Source organism: Mesoplodon densirostris, chromosome 4 (assembly GCF_025265405.1).
Source record: "Mesoplodon densirostris isolate mMesDen1 chromosome 4, mMesDen1 primary haplotype, whole genome shotgun sequence".
NCBI lineage: Eukaryota > Metazoa > Chordata > Mammalia > Artiodactyla > Ziphiidae > Mesoplodon > Mesoplodon densirostris.
In genome coordinates, this window is record NC_082664.1 from 167,279,307 (window position 1) to 167,298,856 (window position 19,550).

The following is a 19,550-nucleotide window of genomic DNA, read 5'->3' on the forward strand; positions in this document are numbered from 1 at the left end:
TTTTTAAAGCAAGTTATCTGTGCACTGGCCTGTCACTCCCTACATGTGTCTATTTCATTCCGGACACGGGAGAAAAGTGCAAGAAACAAGGACTAAGGCTTCCCACTGTGAAGCTGAACAATTACTCACTTTTCATCCTCAACATTTATTTCCTCACAGGATCAATTAAATGTGTGAAAAAAGGGCTTCTTTGAATTGCTCAACTAACTGCTGAGTCACCTTGCACTGGCGTTGGCTTAGAAAAACCGTTTGGAGTTTGTTCCCATCCCTGCATCTGCAGATGCAGTCTCGTGATGATCTGAGTCTCCTCCTGGGGTGTCATCAGCTCTTGGATCAGCGGCTGGAACGTGGTGTCAGGGCAGGAGCCCTTCTCCCTTCTCTGAAGGCAAGTTGCTGCTTGCTAGGAGGCTCCTTCTGAAACTGAAGTTTGGCTTCCATGAGGGACTTTACGATGCAAATATTTTAAGTACAACTTTGAAGGTTTTGCCATTAAAAACAGTCTCACGTGGCTCAGGGCCCAGCCGACTGCAAACTACAAGGGGGAAGTGCCATAAATTGCTGGCAAGGGACAGGAAGGAAACAGCCCAAATTTCTAAACCAATCGTGACCTTGGTGAATGATTTGGTTTCAGGGTTCAGCTCATATCTGACTTGCTTTTATTTGGCTCTCGTTGTCAGTGGCAACAAACTTATCACGGTTGTTTCTGTTGGGATGAAATGGGAGCAAACATTAGCCTGACAACCCAGACAGAGGTGGAACGAGGACTTGCCCTGAAAGCCGGGTATTTTGGAATCATGCAAAGCTTTGAACTTGGCTCGTGGGGCCTCCAGGTGAATTTGTCCTGCACGTGCCCTTGACTTTCAACTCCATTTCCAAGCCTTCTTTAATGTCATCTGCATGGCTTGCCTCCCATCTGAGCCTAAGGACCTCGCCCTCTGGTCCAGGCAACCAAAGCGTTAACACAGAATCTGAACCCGCCATCAGAGGGCACAGCAGCCCCTGGCTCCCACGTTACCGGGTTGACTTATGCTCGTAGTGCTTTACAATTTGTACAGCATTCTCTTCTTTCACATCCCCAAACCTTGTGAAGCACGTTAGGGAAATGAGAGTCCAATTTCACACATGAGGAAATGGGGATTCCGAGAGTCTGTGACTTGCCGGTTGGTGAACAGCCCAATCACAATGTGGAACCCATTGTCCTGAACCTGTGACGTTATAAGGGTTTTATCAAAAGGATGGTTTTTTTGTTTTTAACAATTTAAAATTCCTTACTTGATGGTAATTCATTCATTGGGAAAAGAAACACAATATAATGCGTAAAGAGTTAGGAAATTAACAATGCCCTGAAAATAAATTTTATTGATCATAATACTATTTGCAGGCACTTACAAATACATATGTACATATATTATATACATTATGTGAGACAAATATAATGGTTCTATAATGGCTTACTTTACTCCAAAAAATGCCTTTTGAAATAGACAACCAGCCAGGCCTCTGTGTGGATCTGCAGACCCCACTGGGTCCCTTGATGGTAACTACTGTTCCATGCTCTGGATCCTTTGCTTCACTATTTAAACCTCTTAGACCAGAAAGTATGTCTTTCTAAGCCAGGTTTTAATGTTGAGAAAAGGAAGAGTCCTATGAGATTAAAGGCAGACAAATTAAAAAAATAATAAAATAAGGGTCTGTACCATGGAGAAAGCAGGATGCATTAGAACACAGGCCACAACAGAAAGCCAGTCCTAGCAGGCGAGTTTCTGAAGCAGATGCAAAAGAGACTCCCAAACGCTAATACAAAATAGAAAAGATCGCTGGGAGATTGTGCAAAAACACAATGACAATTTGCATTAAATCATCAGCTGTTTTCAGCACAGATGGGAAAAGCCTGTTACAAAATGTTGTAAGACATTTGCGGCGGGTTTCAAGCTGGACAGGCATTAAAAACATTCTTAAGCTTTTCATGTTGGAATAAAAATGTAAATCAGTTTTAGTGAGGAGTTCTTCTTTACCTCTCCTTTTTCTTTGTATTTTATTTTATTTTTGGTAAAGAGATGACATACTAATGGCCAAGGGGAAACAATCCATTTACAGAGTTGGATAGATAAAATTTATCTCCAAAGAGGTAGAGTATTAATTATGCATAGAAAGAAACTTTTACTCTGAGACATTCCCAATGAAACCAGTGGCTTATTTCACTCCAGATCCTAATCAAACACAGTCACAGCATCCGGAGAGAACCACGGGAGGTTGCTGGGTGTGTTTCAGGGCAGGGGGCAGGGTTGGGCGGCTCCGAAGGATGGGACACCTCTTCCAGGAGGCCCTCTGGGGTTTGCCCGCTGCTTCACCGTACAGCTGTGTCCATCCTCTGCTCCTTTACATGGGCTGCAGGGGTGTGAAGCAGGAGCCAGCCACTGATGCTGCAGGGCACACTCCTCTGATCCGTGCCCCTGGAGAAGAGATGCAGACAGCCACAGACTTCGCATCTGGAAGAACTGGCTGGCCCAAGGATACGAGTTTCCAATAACTAATCCAGCTGAACGAGGCACTTCCCTTGGCTCCAGCTCTCCTTCCCGTAAGCCAGGAAATGTTCTCTCCATTCATTAGGGGATGGCTCATCAGGGACTTCTAATCTCTGATTGGCTACTTCATACACTGTGGTAGTATCTTCCGCTGCCCATCTGAAGTCCTTTTAGGGGTCCCTCCGGATTAATTGAAAGCCATGGATATCCTGTTTGTGTGATCTATTCAAGGTAATTGTAAGGCCATGAAGAGGCCAATATTGATTTTTAAAGAAGATGCCACTTTACAAGGCATGAAATGGACAATGTGTAATGTGGAGTCAGTTTAGGGAAAATCATTCATTCATTCACGCACTCGTTTGTAGTTCCCACTGTGTGCCGAGTTCTGGGTTAGATGCTGGAAACACTCCAGCAAGTAACACAGTCTTATTCTAAATGGAACTTGCTGATAACAGTCAGAGGGTGAAACTAGCATGAGGAGAATGAAGCAGGGTTAGGGAATAGAGAATGAAAGGAAGCCAGGGATCTTCTGTTTCAGGAGATCACAGCTGAGCAGAGGTCTGAAGGGGTGAGGGAGCCCTGGGGCTGTCTGAAGGAAGAGGCTGCCTGGGAGAAGCATCCATAAGTGCAAACTTGAGGCCACCGTGTGCCTGGTGTGTCACGGAGCAGTCAGGAGGCCAGGTTTAACGATTTGTCAGGTGAATGGGCTGGGGAAGAGGAGGGCGGTGATCAGAGCTGGATGAGGAGGAAGTGAGGGCTGGAGTCAGGTGAGGACAAGAAGTGATACGGGGCCCGCGGGGCCAAAGGATGGCTGGAGTTGGGGATTAGAGCTGATGAGTGGGGTGATCCGAGGAGCGATTGTGGAGGGGTATGGAGGGTGTGTCCGTGGGAGAAGGTGGCCGATGTGAGACAGTGTGGCAGAAGGATCTTCTTCGTGGGTGTTGAAATCAATTACAGCAACAAAGATGGTTGCAAGACAGTAGTGCAGGTGCTAACGTCGTCCCAAGATGGAGGTCTGGTAGAAACCTGCCACCAAGAGTGGAATAGCACATATTGTAGCCAATTCACAGCTGCAAAGAATTGGGGGAGGGTTGGGGAGAAGGGAGGAGGAATGCCCTGGAGCATCAGCAGGGGTGAGAGGGACACCTCGCCCACGGCCAAGCCCGAAATATGCACAGTGTCCGGGGAAAACAGCCACCCTGGGAAGGCCGTGGGGTCGACAGGAGGAAGAAGTGGTGGGGATGGAGAAAGCCCTCCAGGGATGTCATATGACATTAGGAGCACAACCCAGACACCTTGGGCATCTTCTGACGAAGTGAAAGCGGGTGCAGAGCAAGATAAAGTTCTCTGGTCTCTGAGTGGGAGGTAGAAATTCAGTTCTAACCATTACCTACTTCTCAGATGCCAGAAAGCAGGAGTCTTGCAAAGTGTTACAGTCCCCTTTGCCTAGCAGTGGGCTGCTATGACTGTTTGCATCACAGCAGCTGAAATGCCCAAACCCACTTGATGACAATAGACGCATCCATCCATCCATCCATCCAAGGGCTGATATATACCAGACAGTGTGCCGTCACTGTGCATTCAGTGATCAACTAAAGAGACATGGATATTCTCATTAAAATTACAGTCCAAAGGCAGAAGCAAACACTAATTAAATAAACACACTAATAGACGTAGTACGTTAAGCTATGACAAGGGATCTCAAAACCAAGTTGCTATGAGAGAAAAACAGGAGGAGGGGACATAATTACGATGGGGACAGTGAAAGGTCTAGTGAGTTGAGACCTGAAAGATCCTGAAAACCCAACAATTTGGCAAAATATCAAGAACCTGGAAACTTCATAACCTATGGTGTTGAGGTTTCGTTTTCTAAAATGGAACTAATGAAACAACCCAAAAGGTGGACAGATTTATACCCAAAGCAGTTTTAAAAAATTGTTTATTACAAAAATTGGACCTAAACATGCAAAAATAAGAGAATGGTTACATAAATTACAGCATGTGATGTACTCGTATGTTATCAGTTATTAAAGTGAATATAGCATATATATCTAGGAGATTAATTTTTTCTCAGTAAATCACTCCATGCGGATCATGAAAGCTCTAACACATGAAGATCTCTGATACACTTTACTACGTCACTTAGTATTGAGTAATGAACTTGGAAATACTGTTGATGTGGAATGATAAAAGTGTGCCACATTTTAATCAGTTCCTTTTCTTTTTATAAGGGTCTTATTGTACCATAATATGTAACAAGAAGCCCCAGAGAAAGAAGAGGGCTTCAACCAGGTGACCTTTGACAAAACTTTGAGTTTTGTTATTTATGGACTGAGAATAGTAGAGAGTCGTATGGCCTCTGTACCTCAAACAGCTGCTCTCATGGGTCCCCAAGTTACTGCCAGTTTAAAGCCCTTGAATGTTTCAAGTGGCTCCTGCCTCAGTTTCCTAACAAGTAACCATCCCATGTTCTCTGGGTAAGTGTCATTGATCAAAATTATTTTGACCCCTCTTCAAATCTGCTTGCTGCGTGGGAATTTGTTGGTATTGACCAGTGACTTAAGCTAAAGAAATTAATAGAGAAACTACCTTCCATCGAGCATGTGTGAGAGGTTTGGGAGAGTTTTATTTTTTTTCCTTAAAAAAAAAAAGCTGCGTGCAATAAAGAGGAGCCCGAGAAGTTTTCTAAACCCTCAGGTTGGTCCAGCAACAAAAGCCTTACAGCCTGTTTTCTTAACCATTTATTCAGTACCTGGAACAAGCTGACATCTCTTACAATGATGAACTCTTGGCCTGATCTTTTCTGATTGGTCTTTATCAAAAGATTTTAAAGTTTAATCAAGAAAAGAATTGTTTAAAAGCTTAGCTGTTACAAATACCGGAAGTTAAGAGCTCTCACTTAGCTACGGATTGATCTTCAGGATGGACAGTCGGATTCTAGAGGGAGAAGAGCGTCGGGCGTTCTCTACAGGGTGGGGACCTCCCTAGGATCTCTCTCCTCCCATTCATGGCTCAAATCACAACTTTTCCAGAACGCGTCCACCAGATGACTACTTTTCACTAGAGCTCATATTGAGGGTGAGCCAGAGACCCAGAGAAATCACGTAACATACTGGGAAGTTTAGGTACAAGTTTTCCAGCCCATCCTTGGGAGGATGAGGGAGGTGGGATGAGTAGCAAGTGCCTGGCGCTTAGGCAGTCTTTTGAATCCTGAAATGACAAGATGCTAAGGCATCTAGAGCCATCTGATTACTATTTAATAACGTTGGCCATTAGGAGACTGTCAAAGATTCACGCTCTGCTCAGGAGTGCCAACTTTCCTTTTGAAACTTGGAGAGACTGGCGAAAATGTTGGCTTTGGCAGATGGGCTCTTGGCATGCGTGGGAGTATTGATCACCCTTGCAGGGTAGGAAATGCTACTCTCTCTCTGATTAAAAGTTTCTTACAAAGGAGAACTTAAGGTGGTCAGCACCTTAAGGTGGTCGGCATCGTTAATAGCCTACATTTAAGAGATCTCTACGTTAAGGAGTGTCTGTTGCCAGAGTGTCCATCCGACTCTAATGGATCTGACGGCGTCCTTTTCCCTTTCAGATGCTGTGCCCTTCTTTAGTTTGACTCAATCATCGTGCCTCTTCGCTTTGCCCATTTTCTCTATAAACCTTTCTTTGCTAAGATCTATGGTTTTTCATGTGAAAATGGGACCATCAGTTGGAAAAAACCCACGAATACTAAGACTTTTAGGGACACGCATGTTAAATCCCATTTGGGTGAATCTGAAGGTGAGATACTGCAACACCTTGCAAAGTGATCCTTCCACGCTGCAGGACTCAAGTCCATTCAAATCCAGATGAGACTTCGGCCCATTGTTTTAAAAACAGCTGGATCCCTTCAAGACCCTAGAGGTGCACCCTGAATCCTTGGTCTTGGGCGAGCCCTGAGGCCTGATTCTGATGCTTAAATCTCCACATTGATCTTTTCACCCAGTTAACCTCAAGGATTTGTTTAATCCCAGCCTTGTGTTTCAGGCTTATTTCTGGCTTTGGTTTACGTCTCCTCTATGCAAGCCCTCTTTGGTGACCCAGCCTCCACTGTCTTTTGGTTTGACCAAGCAGCTCAGCTGCATCTCTCCAAACATGTTCCAGGCTTGGATCACACTTTGCTGTCCCCAGATGACACCCAGGACACTACATCCAACACCTCTGATAGGTTAACTTCGTGAAATTAATTGACCTTGAAATTAACCTGGCTTCTTTCTCATAGTAGACAATAAATGTTTGTTGAGTGAATGCTTCGCCTGAAACTTTATTTAAAGGACTTGAAGTTTTTGCTGTAGTGTCTTTCTGATTTCCCTTTTTGCACTTAAAGCAAGCGTGTAGTGTTTCTGTAAACAATGAGTGAGAGACAGAGAGAGACAGACCAAGGAATAAGAAAACAGACGTAGGTACATTTGAAGTAGAAAATTTTTTTAAAGGCAAATACTCCTAGGCTCTTGAGTGACTTTGAGAGTTATTCCTAATGAAATTTGACATGTTTTAATAAAATTCAGTGGATAGAGTATTGACCCCCACCTTCATCCCTGAAATGTTCCTCTGGGATATGTCCTGGGCCCTCTTCTCTTCTCCCTTTTGTCCCCTTCCTGTTCATCCCTTCTACTGCCACCTGTACATTGAAGACACCTGGCCCCCATGTCCCTGGGACCCTCACTTCTCCCGTGGTCTTCGCTCTGCTTTGCTCTTGTCTACGGCGCTGAGGAGCCACTGCCTCTGCTGCTGGCGCCCTCTCTGGGTCTACCAGTGCCTGTGCCTGAGGCCATGATCTCTGGGGGCCCTCAACCTCCCACTGGGGCTCACTGTCCCTCCCCATTGCCCCCCATTCTTGTTTGTGACACAAATCAGTGCAGTGTCAAGAGGCATGGGCTCGAGTCAGCTGACCTGGGTTTGGATCCCAGCTTTGCCACTTACTCACTGGATAATCTTGGCTTTTAACCCCTGCAAGCCTCAGTGTTCCCATCAGTGAAATGGGGACAGTACCCCATTTCAGTACCTACCAGATAGGGTTGTTAAGATGATTTATCAATAACACAACTGCTTAGTCCCATGCTTAGAACCTAAGTGCCCCCCAAATGGTAGTAGTTTTTCTTCTTCACAGATTCCTTTGTGAGAGTATCTCCTTCAGTTTTTCCTGGCAGCCCCCCTCTATCCATGGGACTCAGAGGGAGTTTGCAGGGATGTTCAGAAAACTGGATCTTAAATAGTCACTAGGCTCTTGGGAAACTTGCAGCTCGTCAATCCTGTAATTCCCTGCCTAACCGCAGTGCAGAAAGGCAACACGATGGAATCCATTTCACTCTGAACGAGGGGGGAGAACTACTTCAGATCAGCTTGGCAGGCACTGAGCAGATGCTATGGGCTGCACACTGTGCCAGATATTTTTTTTTAAAGATACATTGGCTGCGTAATATTCCTTTGTGTATGTATTACTCAGCCATAAAAAAGGATGGAATAATGCCATTTGCAGCAACACGGATGAACCTAGAGATGATCATACTAAGTGAAGTAAGTCAGACAGAGAAAGACAAATGTCATATGATATTGCTTATATGTGGAATCAAAAATATGACACAAATGAACTTATTTACGAAACAGAAACAGACTCACAGACACAGAAAACAAACTTATGGTTAACAAAGGGGAAATGTGGAGGGAGGGATAAATTAGGAGTTTGGGATTAAAATATACACACTATATACTATATATAAAATATAGATAAACCAGCAAGGACCTACTGTATAGCACAGGGAACTGTACTCAATATCTTGTAATAACCTAAAAGAATCTGAAGAAGAATATCTATATATGTATAAGCTATACACTTGAAACTAACACAACGTTGTAAATTAACTATACTTCAATTAAAAATAGAAGATATATTGGGTGCAGCTTTTCCCTTCAAACAGCCCACTGTTTAGGAGACATTTCTGACATGAAAGAATTAGGAAACACTTGGCCCAAAATAAGAGGCTGTATACGTTCAAGTGCTAAATTCATTGAGCTCCAAAGTCCAGACGAGTGGAAGAGGTAATAAGTGGTGTGGGTTCCAGGATGCCGGGGAGCAGAGAAGGGAGCCTCAGAGGGCTCTGGGGAGGAGCCAGATGTTTCAGGGGGTAAGAGAGGACTGGCGATGCTTTCCACTGGAGGGACATCAAATGCCTCAAAACACAGGGTGAGGAAAAGAAAATGACTGAGTGCACGTTATACAGCAGGCGTTACGGAGATGCCAACTCATTTATTCCCCATGTCCCTGCAAGGCTCACCTTACCTTCCTATCACAGAGGAAGAGTCACTAGGAGAGGTTGAGTGACTTGCCCAATACACGGGCAGTACTGGTAGCCTGGCTCCGGTTCAGCCCATCACCAGGGAGCCGGTGCTGAGTGAGGGGTCAGAGCTGAGGGAGGGAATGCCCTCGCTGGAGCAGCCCCCCTCCCCACCCCTCCATGTCCAGGACCTACTCGTCTCTTCTAAGTTGCAGCTCGGAAGGGAGGGAGTGTTCAACTTAGGAAAGAGACCTGTTCTCAGCCGCTTCTACGATGGCTCCCCCATGATCCCCACCGCCTGGTGTTCACCCCCTGTGTGATGCCCCCCTTCCCCTCCCCCTCCATCCGTCTGCGAGCTGCACCCGGTGACAAGTTTCTGGTGAATACATTACAGCAAAAGTGATGGGCTTTTCCACGACTAGGTTATAACAAAGGGTAACTTCAGTCCTGCTGGCACTCTTTTGCTTTGGCTTTCCTCGTGCATTCCCTCTGATAAGACAAATTGCCATATGGAGGGGCCCACATGGCAAGGAACCAAGGGCCTCCTTGGTCCAGCGTGTGAGGGATGGATGCTGCCAGCGACCATGTGATGGAGCAGATCCCTCCCCAGTTGAGCTCTCAGATGATAGTGCAGCCTCAGCCAAAATGATTGCAGCCTCGTGAGAGACCCCGAAACAGACAACACAGCTAAGTCTTACCTGGATCCATGACCAACCGAGACAATGAGATAATAAATAGTGTGTGGGAGTGATTTGTTATGGGGCAATATTTAAATAATATAAGACCCCTTCTGAATGCGGGCTCTCCTACGGCTGAAGTCTGACCTGTCATTAGAAACCTCTAACATTTGTCACTTCAATTGAATTAGACAGTTAAAAAAATACTATCTGAATGGCATGCCAATCCATACGTTTGATTGGATTGCCTGGTCCCAGTAGGTGCTTACGTGAGGGAGGCTGAAAATTCTAACACTTTCTTCCATTATCAGAAATTCTGGAAAGAGGCTAGAGAATCTGCCTTTATAAAAGCACGTCACGTGCAGCAATATTCTATTTTGGTCTGGATGGTAGTTGCTTCATGAAAATGTATGAAGCTGTACAGCTATGCTTTGTGTGCTTTTTCTATGCTTACCTCATATTTCAATAAAAAGTTTACTTAAAAAATTGTTGCCAGTTGATGGTAAGGTACACACGTCTGAGATCCATCAATCTGCCTAATTATCATTTAAAAGGAGCAGATAATAATCATAACTTGTATTTATTCTTAGACCGGTCTAAATGCTTTAGACACATTCATGCACAACAGCCCTATGAGGTCGATGCTATCTATTATGGTACCCATTTTATAGATGTGGAAAACTGAGCATAGAGAGGTTTATTATTTGTCCAAAGTCACGCAGCTAGCGAGTGGTAGAGCCAGGATTCACACTGAGGTGGTGGGGCTCTCCATAGAGCCAATGCTCTCAACCAGATAAAATTAGAGACTGAACCACCCTTTCTCAGGCTCCCTTGGCCTTGATTCTACCGGGTTCTCCGTCGTGCTCCTGCCTCAGCGCAGCTCTCTGAAAGGCCATTTAGAGGGAGTGGTGCAGCTTTCTGCAGGCCTGTGCCTGTTGACAGAACCCACACCGTCCACTCCCTGCTTCTGGTGGAAGAGGGCTGGACGGCCACCTCCAGCGGTTTTCTGTTCCTTGTCCAGGACCAGCTCCAGACCCCAGCACTCTACCCCTCCGTCTGCACCACCCAACCTCGGTGAAGAAAGATAACCCATCTCTCCGTGTCATCTTCTCCCAGCACGGTCAGTCACAGGCCCACAAAGGGTTTCCTCTCTTTCACAGGGATGTCTTGAGGGCAGAGGTGGGTTCACAGGGCCACTCACGAAGCTTCAGTTCCAGGCCCCTCCCTTGCAAGGCCCCTTCCAAGGAGACCTTGTGCCTTGTGGGAGAGTCATAACTTTCTATTCTTTTCCTAGAGCTCCCCTGACTGTGTGAGTTTCACACACTAGTTTCAAAACCTAGATTTGTCCCTGCTCCGGGGATCCTTCTAGGCGTTGTCTCCAAAAATGAAAACTCTAGTTCTACTCCTCCTCAGCCTGGCTTTCGGGGACTTGGTGACCAGCCCTTAAGGACTGTTCTCTCTGCCCTGGTCTCTCCCACTCACTGGGACTGCGTGCTCTGTCCTGGCTTCCACTTTTCCTGGGTTGACAGTGAGATCCAGGTATCAAATTCCCTTTTCCTTCTGGCCTAGAACAACAGGTAAGGCTCATCTCACCCTGGTTCCCAGAACACAGTCAGGTCCCCTTGCTGGAGCAAGGAAACCAGACCCCAGATTTCGCCTCCCTCCCCCTGACACTCTCCCCCACCCCGTGAATCCCCATCTCTGGCCTTCCAGGGGCCATGAGCTAATGTTCTTACAATGCAGCCCACATCCCACGTATTAGGATGCAGGAAGCACCGTAATTACCTCTGCAGCTGATTTAAGCTTCCAGGTTACACACAAAATGTTGGGAGCTTGCGGGAAAGGACTCTACTCTGCTTATCTAGAACGTGCATTGTGGTGGAATCTTGTGATAAAGAAAATCATTTCTTTTCTGCCCTGGACTTCGGCGAGGAGAAATGTCGAGAAATTCTTTTGTGAATAACCATTCACAGATTTCAACAATTGTTCACTCTTGATGCTAAAGTCTCTGTGCATGAATGATTTTCTCATCTTTATGCAGAATTTTTCCACATTTTTGTTGACTAAAATATTACTAATCTAATTTCCTATTAAAAAACTCATTTCCAGCATCGCAGAGCTGAAAGGTGCTACCAACCATTTATTCTTCAATTTTCATACAACAAATCCTGTAATGTGATGGGGGCTTTTACACAAGGGTGGCTGCAAGCAATTACATGGGCAAAGAAATATTTTAGTCCAGAGCTGTGTGCTGTGTTAATTTCATCTGTTGAACTCCCATTGAGATTTCTCCTATTGTTAAATTGCCTGTTGATGTGGATTTAGAGGAAACTCCACCAAGTATAGCAATTCAATGTTATAATGCTGTTTGTGCTCTAATATTTCCCTTTTAATTATAATTTGGGAAATTGGGGTTTATTAGCAAAAAAGAAGGCATCAGACTGGAATAATTTATTCCATTTTTCTCCACTCAGCACCATGACAAAGTAGAACATTTTCCAGGTGAAATATTGATTTGGAAAGGCCTGGAAAAATTCCTGATGTCACAACAGGTCTCTGGGGTGGACTGGATCTCATGATGCCTGGCATGGAGGGAGCATGGGGTCTGGACTGCTGGCCTGAGGGCACTGTGGCTACTGGGAAGCGTTCAGGGGGAGATTTCAGAAGCTAACTCCAGGTCATGTGGAATTATAGCCTCAGATGCTACAGACTCAGGTGTGGTCAGGCTAGTGGATCCCATCTGTCCGTCCATCCCTCCAACCATCCTTCCATCCGTTCATCCATCCTTTATTGAATGTTAGGCATATATTATGTCCCTACTTTTGTATCTAGTGTTTTAGAAGATGCAAAGTGAATATTTAAAATTCTTTCATTTAGTCATTCAACAAACACTCACTGAGCATCTATGTTCCTGGTGCCATGGTATGTGCCAAGGACACAAAAGTGAAAGCTGGAGCTATCATTATCAGGAAACCACTGATACTTTCTGTCAATACAGATTAGTCTGAATTTTCTAGACTTTGATATAAGTGAAATTATGTAGTACGTGTTCTTTTTTGTCTGGCTTTTTTCACTCAGCACAATTATTTTGAGATTCATCCATACCATTGTATGCACGAATGGTTCAGTCTCTTTTTTTTTCCTGGGTGCTATTCCATTGACTGGATTTACCATCATCTATTTATTTACCTGTGGATGGACACTGGCATGTTTCCAGGTTTGGCTGTTATAAATAAAGCTGCTGTGAACATTCCCGCACAAGTCTTTGTACGGTAGTAGCTTTCTTTTCCTTTGGGAAAATACCTGGGAGTACAATGGATCTTATGGGGGGTATATGTTTAACTTTTTAAGAAACTGCCAAGCCCCAATGTTCAAAGCAGCATTATTTACAGTAGCAAATATATGGAAGCAACCTAAATGTCCATTGGCAGATGAATGGATAAAAACGTGTATATGTATGCAATGGAATGAAATTCTGCCCTTTGCAACAACATGGATGGATCCGGAGGGTATTATGCTCAGTGAACTAAGTCAGACAAACAAAGACAAATACTGTATGTTATCACTTATATGTGGAATCTAAAAGATAAAATGAATGACTATAACAATACAGAAACAGACTCTGATAATAGAGAAAAAACTAGTGGTTACCAGGGTGGTGGGAAGCTCAGACAGGGGCGGGGGATTAAGAGATACATACTACTCTGTATAAAATAAATAAGCTACAAGGATATATTGTACAGCACAGGGAAAATAGCCAAGATTTTATAATAACTTTAAATGGAGTATAATCTATAAAAATATTGAATCACTATGTTGCACACCCGAAACTAATATAATATTGTTTAGTATAATCAGCTATACTTCAGTAGGAAAAAAAGAGAAAGAACCTTGCTAAGCTGTTTCCAAAGCTGTTTTAACCCCCCACTAGCAGTGTAGGGGAGTCTAGTTCTTCTACATCCTCGTAAAAGGCATATACTTTTTGTCTGTCATTGAGTGCAAAGGGTCCCGAGGCTCCAAGACGTAAGTGCCTGGAGCTGTCAGTCACAGAAGGTCCTGCCCGCCCTCCTCTGCCCGACCATCAGTGTACCTGGCTCATTTTAGAACAAGAGCAACCTTGGTGGCTCGTGCTGGAAGCCTGGCGGAGGGCACTGGCGGTAATGCAGTCTCACAAAGTGGAGACCAGGCTGGTGCTTTTGTTAAACAGCCCTTCCTAGAAAAGCTGGTGCACTACAGACACTGGGCCTTTATGGGTTTTCCTCATGGGAGGTTTCCATGGTGTCTACCTCGAAGGACCGAAGTCCTTCCCAAATGGATGTGACTATCCGTGAGGAGGGTTATGGAAAACAGCTCCATGAAGCCCTAAAGCATCTTCCCCTGTGTGCTGGTCAGCCACCCACCTTGCTTTGTCCTGAGTCTACTGCAGAGTCACACCCCAGGCCCCGGCAGAGCAGACAGGCACATAAAGGACTCCTGCTATGTCCCTTTGACCAGCCTTTACTTCAGAAACCTTTTAAAGCTAATTTTTCCTGACATTTCCAATAGGCCTTTGAAAATGTGGTGACTGAGAGGCCAACGTGTACTCCCTAACATGCCTCCAAAGCAGGGGGGGTTATTACAGCTAATCCATACCCTCCGCCTCGGACCTGAATCATCGGGGCAACGAACAGCTAAGAAGATTAAGAAGCAAATGCTGGAAGGCCGGATGTGTGTGTCCAGAAAACGCAGTGGTCGGATCTGCCAACCAAGTGGGCATGAGTTTTCCAAGCACTGACCTGGGAGCACTATTCCTCCTCTTTTCACAACCACCCAGAGCAACGCGAATCGCTGTCTTTGGCCTTCTCTCCACAGTCCTCTGGCTTCCCTTCTTCTGGGGAATTTGGATTCAATTTGTGTTTTTGTGTTTGTACCCCCAAGGTCTCCAGGGATTAGGTTTATGGGAAATATGCTAACAGAGGAAATCAGAAAAGTGAAAGTCGATGTTTGCTATCACACATTCCCGTGGTGAGCTAGCCTTTGGAAATTGGTATGTTGGTCTGGCAGTCCAGGTTGGAAACGTTGGGGAAAGTGGCTCCAACCATTCCTTGCCCAGAAGCAAGCTAGGGACACAAGAGAAGCATGGTCTGTGATTCCAGATCAAGACCAGAAGCCCAGGGGTGGTACGGGGAAGCCAGGTGACCAAATAGGCTGATATTGCCTGGAGTAGCTATGGTTTCTAAATTTTGTGGGTATTTTTTTTGTCAAATTCCCAAAGATCTGCCTTAAAGGGGGTCTCATCCCCCTGGAAAATGTTCCTGTATTTTTTCATGTCTAGATGCAGCGAGGAAGAGAAGGTATTGGTGAAACTCATGGTGACAAAACGGTAGCACTGGAAAAGAACTTGATGATCCTCATCCAAACTCCTGATCAATTGAAGCGCAGGGAGAGGGGCTCAGTGATTCTCTTGAGCTGGTTGATTTGCAAATTACATGTATAAGATGTGGCTATAAATAGCTCTGGGGTAAAAGCAAATCCACCATCAAAGAGAATCATGACACATGGGGGGCACCCCAACAGAACGCACTGCCCTAAAGGGAAGGCCTGAAGATTCTACACCATTTTCATAAGAATATGGTGCTCTGTGCTGACTTCGGAAGGCAGCTGCCATGTTGTACACCTGCTCTGTACCTTTCAGTTCCTGCGTCTTCAGCACTTGGCTTGTCGTGACCCCAATTGTACCTCCCAGCTCCTTTTATCCATAAACATGTGGAGCTTCCACTGTTCCAGGAGCATTTTCCTTGCATCTTTTCCGATACTGTTCTTGCTGCTTGCTTGATATGGTTTCACAGTTCAGATATCTGATGAGCCCATCCCATATTTTTTGAGGTGGATGTCACTGACCAACAGAGACATTGGCTCGCCCATGAGTCGGTTGTCTTTCAGTGATCCAATATGATCTAGCTGTGGAGAGGGGCTACGTTATCTTAAATGTGGTTGTTTAAGGTGCTATGGGCAGGGCACGCTTTGGGACCATAACTCCAGCACCGTCGTGTGTGTGGATAGCAGGTTAGTATATCCAGCGTCTTCCCCCAGTTTACCAAACGCCAAACCTGTTTGCAAAGTAATTATACAGTCGCTTCTGGGCAGAGGGACCAATCAAAGCCTGGATGTATTCACTGCTGAGAGATAAAATCTAATGTTTCAATCTGTTGGCTAGCTTTGGTTGCTTCTGTTTGGTTCCTAAACATTGCTCAGATTTTCACTCAATTCTTCCTTTTTCTCATAAAGCAAGTTCTTAAAGTGACCAGGAATCTTCATTCACTATCAAGTACCATCTATATGTGAGGCACTGTGCATTGCCCTTAACAGATGACAAAGAACGTTTTGCCTTGTGACCCCAAAGGACAAATGTTGAGTGGTTCTTTTTTTGTAGAAGCTGCATCTTTCTTCAAATAAGATTTGATTTCAAAAGGTAAAAGTCTGTTGGCTTCTATAAAAAATCAAATAGACCTACATATTTTAAGAGCTTGAAAGGGAAATATAATCTGCCACAATACATACTAGTATGTTTCATTTCCCATATTTGAGGTCTTCCTATCCTGTTCTCTCCTGGGTATAAGAGTCAAAGGAAGAAAAAGCAGAGAGAGAATTATTCTTCCTGTGGCTCTGTGGTGACCTTGGGGGTTTCTGTTCTCATATCCATTCCATCTCAGATGAGGAGTTTAATACAATCACACCAGTTCCATTCGTCTTGCCAGGTTGACCAGGAAGGTGTCTGAGACCTGATTCTGGCCAGTGAGACATGAGGCAACATCTGTTGGGGGCAGAATCCCAAGAAAGAGAGAGTGGGTCCTCTGTGTTTCTGGACATAGCCACGTGTGTGTATGGTAGGGCTGCCATAACAAAGTACCAGACTGCGTAGCTTAAACAATAGAAGTTTATTGTCTCACAGAAGTCCAAGCTCAAGGTGTCGGCAATCTTGGTTTCTTCTGAGATCTCTCTCTTTGGCTTGTAGGTGGTGGTCTTTTCTCTGTGTCTTTACATGGTCTTCCTTCTGTGCGTCTGTGACCCAATCTCCTCTTCTTATAAGAATGCTAGTCTGGGGACTTCCGTGGTGGTCCAGTGGTTAAGACTTCACCTTCCAATGCAGGGGGTGTGGGTTCGATCCCTGTTCAGGGAGCTAAGATCCCATGTGCCTTGTGGCCAAAAAACCAAAAGATAAAACAGAAGCCATATTTTTAACAAATTCAATAAAGACTTTAAAAATGGTCCACGTCAAAAAAAATAAAAATCTTTAAATAAAAGAACACTAGTCTGATTAGGACCCATCCTAATGACCTTGTTTTGCCTTAATTACCTTCTTAAAGACCCAATCTCCAAAGACAGTCAAATTCTGAGGTACTGGGGGTTAGGACTTCAGCGTACGAATCTGGGGGACACAGTTCAGCCCACGCACCACGTCTGACATGATGCCTGGAACAGCCGCGGCCGCCTCGCCACAGCCCCGGGATGTGTCCAGCACAGCCGGCAATGGGAGCCCAAGAGCCGGGGGCCTGAGCTGCCTGCTCTCCTCCCTCCCACCCTGTGGGATGACGAATTTCCTTATTGTTAATCCAAGTGGAGTTGGGGGTTTCAAAAGCAGCCTCTGGGAGGGACATAAAACCTGAAAAGTGCAAAGTTGAGCTATTGGCGTTTGCAGGGCTCCTTTGAAGGGGAGAGAGGAGGATACTTTGTTTCGTCTTTTGGAGGCTTGATTGCTTTCCCCAACTTGTGAGCATGTGCACACACTGCCCAGGTCTCTGCTCACCCCTCTCCCCCTGGCCACTCATCCCTGGCTTCCAGGAAGGGGCCGGAATCCCCACCTCCATCCTCAGTCATGACCCGCGTCTTCCTCCAGTCCTGGCTCCAGGCAGGCAAGAGCCTCTTCGTGTCCCCTGAAACACACCTTTGCTGTGCTGCGTCAAGTGAATTGAATTCTGTCACCTTCTCTTTTTCCTGCCAGGCATCGACACAGAGGGGATAAGCAAAGACTAAGAGGAATTCTCATCCCCCTAAAGGAGAGATCCTGGGCATTTTCAACACAGAGAGATGTAGTTGGTGCTTCTACAGTAAGAAATCACAAAAATGAGCATAGGCTGTTCTGAAATCCTATGGAAGGATGTGTTAGGAAATCTGGGGTTCAGGGAAGGGCCTTAAACCAAGTGTCTCAAACCAAGTGTCTCTGTCCTATTCTGCCCCCCAGAGTGTAGGGTGCCTGAAGAGGGGGAAAAAATGGGTCTCCTTTGCAGCCTGTGGCTGCACTCAGAATCCCAGTCTGAGAAATCTTCATGGGCTAATAATTCTCTCTCCTCACTTGCTAGCAAGTCGGATGTAAGTAGGACCAAGGGTGGGGAGTCAGATGCTCTTTCCTGGACTCTGAACTTCAAGAAAGTGAGTTAAAGATAGGGCGAGAGATGGAAAAGCATCCACGGCGCGGGAGTCCAGGGTCTCCATCCTCCCTTGGGAACTGGTGCTGGTGCCAGGATCTCCCGCTGGGGGAGATGGTGGGGATACCGGCGACGCGCCGGGTGATTTCGTGGTCTACATGGCTCTGTTCATGTCCTCTGCCTTCCAGTCCATTTGCCAAGCCTTGTTCCCTAGTTCTGATCATAGATTCTATGAGCTACTTGGTAGCCTTATATTAAACTCCTTAATGGCTTAAACTAACTAGAGTTAGTTAGACTGCAGCAGAGCGCAGTCACGGGCACTCGCACGTCAGCTTCCTGTATAGGGGCTCCTTTGCCTGGGTTGCTTTTTGCCACGGACTTTTTCCCTCTCTCAGTGTGCGTCTCCAACACTCGGCAGAAGAAGTGGAAGTTGACCTGGGTCTGGGAAGAGAGAGAGAGAAAAAGGTGTCAGGAGAAAAAAAAGCAGTGTGAACAAAGCCACGACGGCCGGAACCAGCAAAGCATGCACAGGAGCCAGGGATGAGCACCTGCTGTAACACAGCAGGTCTGGCCTCCCGGCGCCGAAGAGGGACAGACGGGTGTGTAAGGGGCCGGGAGAGCCATGGAATCACAGTGCAGCGGAAATGGAGGGGCCGAGGAAGGATTCTGAAGAGGGGAATGACTTGAGGGAAGCAATGTTAATACAAGTCAGTAGATCTTATAAAACCCAATTCCTAAGTCTCAGCCTGGGAAACTAGATGGCAGAGTGGTCCCTCGTGAGGCATCCACGGTTTCATGATGCCATTGTGGGTCCTGGTGCAGAGTTCCTACAGTGGGTGGCATTGAGGGTGAGGTGTTAGTGAGAAGAAGGAACTTGACCATCACCATGGAATTGGCCCCCTCACCAGGCTGAGATTCCCGTTACTCGGAGTATTTAAGCAGCCCGGATATCCAGCCTGTCGTCCTGTGGATGATCTTGGGAGGAAGGAGGCATTTGACTTCAAAGTTCAATTTAACTTCTGTGCATCTATGAGTCAGTGAAATAAGGAGCCATCCAGATTTTAAAAATATATAACACAACGCTATTTGCATGTAATAAAGATACCTGTGCACAAAACAGTATGCATTTTACAAGAATATATATTTTGTAAGATTACATACACATTTTTTTTGTGTGTGTGTGGTACGCGGGCCTCTCTCTGTTGTGGCCTCTCCTGTTGCGGAGCACAGGCTCTGGACACGCAGGCTCAGCGGCCGTGGCTCACGGGCCCAGCCGCTCCACGGCATGTGGGATCTTCCCAGACTGGGGCATGAACCCATGTCCCCTGCATCAGCAGGCGGACTCTCAACCACTGCACCACCAGGGAAGCCCTACATACACATTAAACACAGTTGAATGGCTTTTAGTGGGGAGCAGGAATGATGTATGAAGATAAAGGGAATTAATTAATTAATTAGTGAGAAAGGAAAGAAAAAGATGAGATCCAAATATGTATTTTGGGTACTCATAAAAAAAACATGAAATAGTGGAATGCCAGTTTCTGATTTAGTTGGTAGAATAAACTCCTCAGTAGTCAGCAGTCGGAATCTTATTTTTAAGCTCTCATTATTTTTAAGAATACTAGACTT